This window comes from Ruditapes philippinarum, unplaced genomic scaffold (assembly GCF_026571515.1).
Source record: "Ruditapes philippinarum isolate M1 unplaced genomic scaffold, ASM2657151v2 ctg13113_1_1_1_1, whole genome shotgun sequence".
In the NCBI taxonomy this organism is placed as follows: domain Eukaryota; kingdom Metazoa; phylum Mollusca; class Bivalvia; order Venerida; family Veneridae; genus Ruditapes; species Ruditapes philippinarum.
In genome coordinates this window covers 27,748-35,472 of record NW_026864471.1, presented here as the reverse complement: position 1 = coordinate 35,472, position 7,725 = coordinate 27,748, and the positions used below count along the sequence as shown (strand labels likewise).

Here is a 7,725-nt window from a genome sequence, read left to right as displayed (position 1 = left end):
TAACTTAAATTATCAATACCCATGCCGCTTTTGCGAGTCCTTAAAAATTGTATTGCGCGTGTATGGCAATGAATATATTTTGACGTGATGTCATTTTGATAATATAATCATAACATGAAAACGCGCTCAATTTCAGCGTTATGCTATAGGCGCACCAACAAAAAGTGGTTCTTTTTATCTCCAAACGATCTAAATCTTTGGTATGTGATAAATAAAATATAAGATTCCTGTTAGTCCATGAAAACCTGTCGGGAGTTATTATAATTACTGTTATGAAGTTCCTGTTAAACGTTACGGATTTCGTCGGAAAACTTTTATATACCGAAGAAACTTTCGTGAAAAAATGGTAATTTTCATCTTTACAATGCAATGTTTAAATATACTTTGATGATTGAGCTTGCTTTACATATTTTATTATGTGTCAGAAAAAAACTTGTTAGTCCATTGTTTATCGCTCTTGTTAAAATCTGGTATTTTTGAGTAAAAGTTCCAAATTACTTACGTACGCATAGATCTGGCCATGTGTGATCCCGTCGTTGTCGTACTTACTTAATCATAAGGACAAGTTGCAAACACAAAGCCTCTAATAACAAATTTAGTCCGTATTTTTTAAATCAGTTCTTGTGATAACTCTGAAGATGACTAAAAGTTCTTATGATAACTTTTTTCTGCCGATGTGCTTCTTGCTCTCAGTTACGGCACGTATAAAGCGCATATTATTATTCAATAAGGGTGTAAATCAGTATGAAACGCAATTCGCTCATCCTTAGCACAAAAACTTGTTAAATAATGTTTGTTGTGAGCGTATTTTAGTTCAAAAGATATTTTTCTAATTAAATTTATGCAAATTTATATGAACATTATAAAACCGAACAAATGCACTAAATGTTGTTTCTGTATATACTGCTCGTCAATTATAGTTTTATGATTTAAGTTTCCGTTCAAATTTTACTACAGTTTGTACATTGTTGTTGTGAAGATAGAAATATAGTGTTTCCGCTAAACAGTTATCAGAGAGCTAGATATTCCCGTCTGCATCGACAACCGGTGTTTGATTATTTTTCTTGCATATTACATATCTATTATTTCCATGAACAGTTCTGAAATTTCTCATTACGCACTTATTTCTTATAGCAGAGCAAGAACTTACAACTTCATTCGTAATGATAAATTTACGTCATCCTTTTTATCCTACGCAATTTATTCACAAAACATGCGAGACAATGACGTCATTTAAAACACGCGACTTGTCTTATATGGGACCGGCCTCCGTGGTCGCGGGGGAAGGAGTCGATGACTTCTAATTTAGTTACCTCTCTGGTGTGGGTTCGATCCTCGGGAGATGATTTGGTAGTTTAGCGCGGAGAAAGGTAGTCTAGTACTGGTGTAACTCTCCAGGAATGATGGTTAGGAAACTACCCGCATTTTTGACTGAAATACTGCTGGGAAAAGTCGTAAAATAAAACAAACAAACAGTAGTAAGACAGTTTTTTCTAGCTCCGGTGTAAACGGTAGATAATCCTGTCTGGTATGCAAGAAATAACCAGGATAACCTTCACACCAAATCACCCGAAATATATAATATTTTTATATATGAAAAAAATCAACCGCATTTGGCTTTAACTATCGATCCTTTAACAAATTTGCATGTGCCCTACGGGTTCTAGCGAAAGAAGTTCGACTATGTATTTGTTTAAATCAATTGCTACAAAAGTAGCAGAGTTTCCACAATTCAGACTATATAAGGGGAATATCAATCAAACATTGACAGAAGAATTTAGTTTTTACTGTAAAAAAATGACAACATATATTAAATGATATTATTATTTACATCTGACTGGTAAAGTAGTTTAAAGCAAAACATGCTCATTCAGTTTAAAGTAGACTAATTCTAAAGATATGGAATCCAACTTTGATAAGAAAAATGTATGCAACAACCTTCCGCCATATGGAGATTTTTGTACGTCACGTGATGCTAAAGTGAATTTTAAAAAAAGGAACAAGGGAGATCATCTGCATGAACCATATGGCGACTCGCATCTATTATCAAAGACTTGTTTTGTATTGTCATATCGTTGTTATAGAATGTTCTAAGTCTCTATGGCAAAATTTGATACATTTAGAAATCAAATTATCCGTTGAATACATGAAGATGGCCCCACCTCATTAAATTTAGATAAAGGTAGTGCATACTACGCAAACCATTTACATGTACATTTGTAATTTGTTTCGGCAGACCGATAACATATACAAGTATATAGTTACTTAACGTTCTCTAAAACTGCCTGAAATAATGAAGACATCTCACATGCTTGAGTATAGAATTCAAAGCGTATTCATCCTGTAAGTCAATGCTCTACATCAAGCTTTTTCAGACCGTGAGCAAAACAAGTTCTATAAAATGAAAAAAAAACACAAGAAAGGGAGGTAAGAAAAACATTTGTTGAATAAACCAATATTACCTAACAAAATTGTTGTGCAAAAACGCTTCATAATGATTTACACACTATTTGACTTATAAAATACGCTACAACGTGCCGTAATTTAGCACAAGAAAAACACTGGCAGTACAAAAGTTATCATAAGAACTATAACTCTAAAACTCTTTAAGTATATAGTTTAGCCTGGGCTTTACGTTTGTAACTTTTCATTACAATTTGGTAATTAAGTATGGCAACGAAGAAGATAACAAATGAAAAGGTCTGTATGTACCAATGAGCAAGTAATTTGAAATTTTTACTCAAAACTATCAGATTTTAAAAACAAGAGACGATGAAAACGGACTATACGGTTTTTTTTTTAAACATGAATTCACATAAATTTAATAAAAAAATATCTTTTGAACTAAAATACGCTGACAACCATCATTATATAACAAATTCTTGTGCATTGCGTTTCATAGTGATTTACACGCTTACTTATTGGATAATAAAATGCGTTATAACATGCTTTTATTACGCAAAAATCATTGACCGAGGCCCAGAAGTAGGCGGGTAATGGGTACAGTCAGCGGGTAACATTAAACGGGGCGACTACATTCACGGGAAAAAATTCTAAAACTGGGCGTGCTAGCTTTTGCGGTCTAGAGTGTAACGGGGCGGCTTGGGGCCCGGCGGACTTAATCTAAAACCCTAACAGGCCTAAAACATAAAAACTTATGATACATAACCTGGCAGTGTGAAGTGGGCGGTCTAACAGTGTAGCGGGCTAGCAGTGTGAACTGGGCGGGCTGGCGGGTTAAACTTTAATACTTAATTGAATCAACATTAAAACCTCATGAAACATTTCCTAGCAGTCTGAAGTGGGCGGGCTAAAAGTTAAGCGGGATAGCAGTGTGAACTTGGCGGGCTGGCGGGCCAGTGGGGTAAACTTAAATACTTTATTGAATCAACATGAAAACGTTATAAAAACATTTCCTTGTAGTGTGAACAGGGCGAGCAAACAGTTTAGGGGGCTAGCAGTGTGAACTGGGCGGGCTGGCGGACCAGTGGGATTAACTTTTAAATTAATACTTAATTGAATGAACATGAAACGTTATGAAACATTTACTATCGGTATGAAGTGGGCGGGCTAAGAGTGCAGCCGGCTAGAAGTCTGAACTGAGCGGGCCAGCGGGTTAAACATTAATACGTAATTGAATCAACATGAAAACGTTATGAAACATTTCCTTGCGGTGTGAATTGGGCGGGATAGCAGTGTAGCGATTAGGCATTTTGAATTGGGCGGGCTGGCGGGACAGCGGGAAAAACTTTAATACTTAACTGAATCCACATTAAAACCCCATAATACATTTCCTAGCAGTGTGATGTGGGCCGGCTAAGAGTGTAGCGGTCTAGCATTGTGAACAGAGCGGGATGGCGGGCCAGCCGGTTAAACTTTAATACTTAATTGAATCAACGTTATGAAACATTTTCTAGCAGTGTGAAGTGGGCGGGATAAAAGTTTAGAGGGCTAACAGTATGAATAAGCGGGATTAACTTTAATACTTAATTTAATCCATATTAAAACCTCAAAATACATTTCCTAGCAGTGTGAAGTGGGCGGCTTGACAGTGTAGCGGGATAGCAGTGTAAATTGGGCGGGTAAGTGGGCCAGCGTGATCAACTGTAAACCGTAACTGATTCAATATGAACACGTTATGATACATTAGCTGTAAGTGTGAAGTGGGCGGGCTAACAGTGAAAGGGGGCACCCCGTTAAATGGATGGCTGGGGAGCGGGCCAAATTTTAAATTGAAAAATTTAAATAGAAACTTTTAATTAAAATTTGGGGGGGTATTAAAATATCAAAAATTTAAAAAACCCCTTTGGTAACAGCCCAAAACATTCCTGATGGGGGGATTTGGGGCCGGGGGTTTCATTTAAAAAGGCGGGAACAGGTTTTGAAAAACTGAGCCGGGATGGGGGGCCAGCTGGGAAAAATTTAAAAATACTTAATTGAATCAACTTTTCAAACCATTTTTACATTTCCTTTTCAGTGGAAAAGGGGCGGGCTGACAGTGTAGCGGGCTAGCAGTGTGAACTGTGCGGGATGGCGGGCCAGGGCTAAACTTTAAAACTTAATTGAATCAACATTAATTAATTCGTCCAAATGAGCGTGTGACATATACGTTCGTGACATCTACGGTCCGACAAAGCACATTAGCAGTAACTAAAGATATCATAAGAACTATAGGACATCTTCAGAGTTATCATAAAAACTCATTTGACAAAATAGGGAATAACTCAAGGAATAATTTACATATTAATACTACTGTCTCGAAACATTCCTCCTCATGCTTAAATTTTAATATTACTCTCTTGCGAAAATTGAAAATAGTCTGTTTTCCACGCATGGCTTTCTTTAAATAAAATCAAATTCATAATGATGATACATAAACAGTTTTTTCGATAGGTACATTTATACATTTCAGAAGTGTACATGCAATGCAAACGCTGAAATGGTATGCTATACAATATCATGCGCTATTCCACGATGTCTGGTAGGTGAACCGGAAACATTGCCTGGATATTGCTGTCCATCTTGTCCAGGTAAGTTTTACAAATAAAAATGTATAAAAAAAAGTAATGTACCAGAAGATGAGAAATACTTATATTCAGTGAGGTGATAAAAAATAGTAATGTTTCAGATAATCAGAAAAAGTAATACATCAAGTGAAGAAAATAGTAATATCTCATTTGATCAGAAAAGGTAATGGATCATCATGTAACGATCAAAAGTAATGGATCAAGTAATGTGCCAAGTGATGAAAAATGATGTGTAAGGATATAAGAAAAAGGAGGTGTCAAGTGATTAGAAAAGAAATTTATCAGTTGATGAGAAATAGTCATTAATCAAGTGGTGAGAAAAAATACTGTGTCAAGTCATGAGAAATGATAATGTGTTTTATTTCATGCTTTCCATTATTTTACTGTAGTGTATCAGATGATTATATTCTGATGAACCACTAGTGAAATTTATATAATATTATTTTCACTGCAGCCGGACTAGAGTTTATATATGAATGCGAATGAAAGGGATATCATAACTAAATGGAATGATAGGAACAAATAAATGCCGTCATACGTTGCGCCGAAAACTCATTAAAATACTTAAAATCACTTAAATAGCATGAACAAATTTTTTGTTTAACGTATAAGATTGAAATATATTTCAATCGTGAATATCTACCAGCTATTCTTTTTTCACTCCTGGCTACGCCATCCGTGAAAATTTGCACTCAGAGAAATACATTTCAATCTTTCATGCAAAACAAACAAAAATATTCTATATGTTATGAGAAAAAGTAAGGCATCAAGTGATTAGAAAAAGTACTTTTTCAGCTTATGAAAAAAAGTCATAAATCAAATGGTGAGAAATGATAATGCATCAGGCGATGACACATTGTAATGAATCAAATGATGAGAAATAGTAATGTGTCGGGTGATGAGACATTGTAATGAATCAAATGATGATTAATAGTAATGTGTCGGGTGATGAGACATTGTAATGAATCAAATGATGATTAATAGTAATGTGTCGGGTGATGAGACATTGTAATGAATCAAATGATGAGAAATAGTAATGTGTCGGGTGATGAGACATTGTAATGAATCAAATGATGAGAAATAGTAATGTGTCGGGTGATGAGACATTGTAATGAATTAAATGATGATTAATAGTACTCTGTCGGGTGATGAGACATTGTACTGAATCAAATGATGATTAATAGTAATGTGTCGGGTGATGAGACTTGTAATGAATCAAATGATGAGAAATAGTAATGTGTCGGGTGATGAGACTTGTAATGAATCAAATGATGAGAAATAGTAATGTGTCGGGTGATGAGACATTGTAATGAATCAAATGATGAGAAATAGTAATGTGTCGGGTGATGAGACATTGTACTGAATCAAATGATGAGAAATAGTAATGTGTCGGGTGATGAGACATTGTAATGAATCAAATGATGAGAAATAGTAATGTGTCGGGAGATAAGACACTGTAAGGAATGAGATTATTTGAAAAAGTAATGTGTCGGGTGATATGAAATAGTCGTAAATCAAATGATGAGAAATAGTAATGTGTCAGGTGACGAGAAATAGTCATAAATGAAATGATGAGAAATAGTTATGTGTCGGGTGATGAGACTTTGTAATGAATCAAATGATGAGAAATAGTTATGTACAAAGTGATGAGAAAAAGTTTGTCTTGTAGTCTTGTAGGGTTAAAGGGGGTATCAGACGATCAGCAATAGTAATTATTCAGTCACTTAATCAGAAATTGTCAGAAAAGAAATAGTAATTTATCAGAGAAAAAATAATACGTATATTCTTTTTTAATTTGATTTCGTGTGCTAATGTCTGGCATTGTCTGCCAGCAACATAGATATATAACTTGAAATTTTGTATTATTCTTTTACGATTGTAAATTATTGACTTTAAATGACACTTTAAAATGTTATTTGTTTACCCTCTCTTTTATCGATGACAGACAAAGTGGATTTACCAACAATCAGTAACTGTCCGACATATGTTTTAAGCGTTAATGTCGCGATCGCCAGCGAATCTGCAATTCTGAGTAAAAGTATAACCACAATAAAAGCGTATGATTCCGACGGAAATAAACTAAAGGTAGATTTTTCATATTATGGTCTATGGTGATGGTGGCACAGCAAATATCTTATTGAAATGTTTGTTTTCCAAAGAAATTTTACTATACGAATAAGCCTTTCGTAATATATTTGTTCGTAAATACTTAATCTATTTATATTCAAAATATATCTCATTGTAGATAATCCTTCCGTTTAATGTATTTTTAATGCAGAAACAAACAAAAATAAAAAAAGAACCCCCCCCCCCGAAAAAACAACAACAAAAAAGCAACAAAAACAACAATATTCAATAAAAATTAACACATTTTAAAGGTTTTTTTGTCTATATGTTGTATGTATAACATTCTTTTGTTTAGATTTACTGTCACTATAGGCTCACATTAAAACATAATCATATATATACACACACATAATTAAACAGAGATGGGCTAATTCGGGGTTTAAAATAGGGGGGAATAAAAGTAAAACCTTTCAGGTAAGTAAAAAAAGAAAGTTACCCGTCAGGGTTTATGACCCTAAGCCAAACTAAAGTCCTACTTTTACCAGAAAACCTGGGGCATAGCATCCCGCTCATTCAATATTTCGTTAAAGTAGTGTTTTGAACAAAGGAATAAAGATAGTAGTGCCACAAA

At 34.6% G+C, this 7,725-nt stretch overlaps 1 long non-coding RNA gene across 1 annotated transcript; it reads left to right on the top strand.

Annotated features, from left to right (window-relative positions):
• The first annotated feature begins 4,547 nt into the window (after window positions 1-4,547).
• Window positions 4,548-7,329, top strand: LOC132725726 (uncharacterized). Its single transcript, XR_009625102.1, has 2 exons — window positions 4,548-5,030; window positions 6,973-7,329. It is a non-coding gene; the product is annotated as an uncharacterized LOC132725726 (long non-coding RNA).
• The last annotated feature ends 396 nt before the right edge of the window (window positions 7,330-7,725 follow it).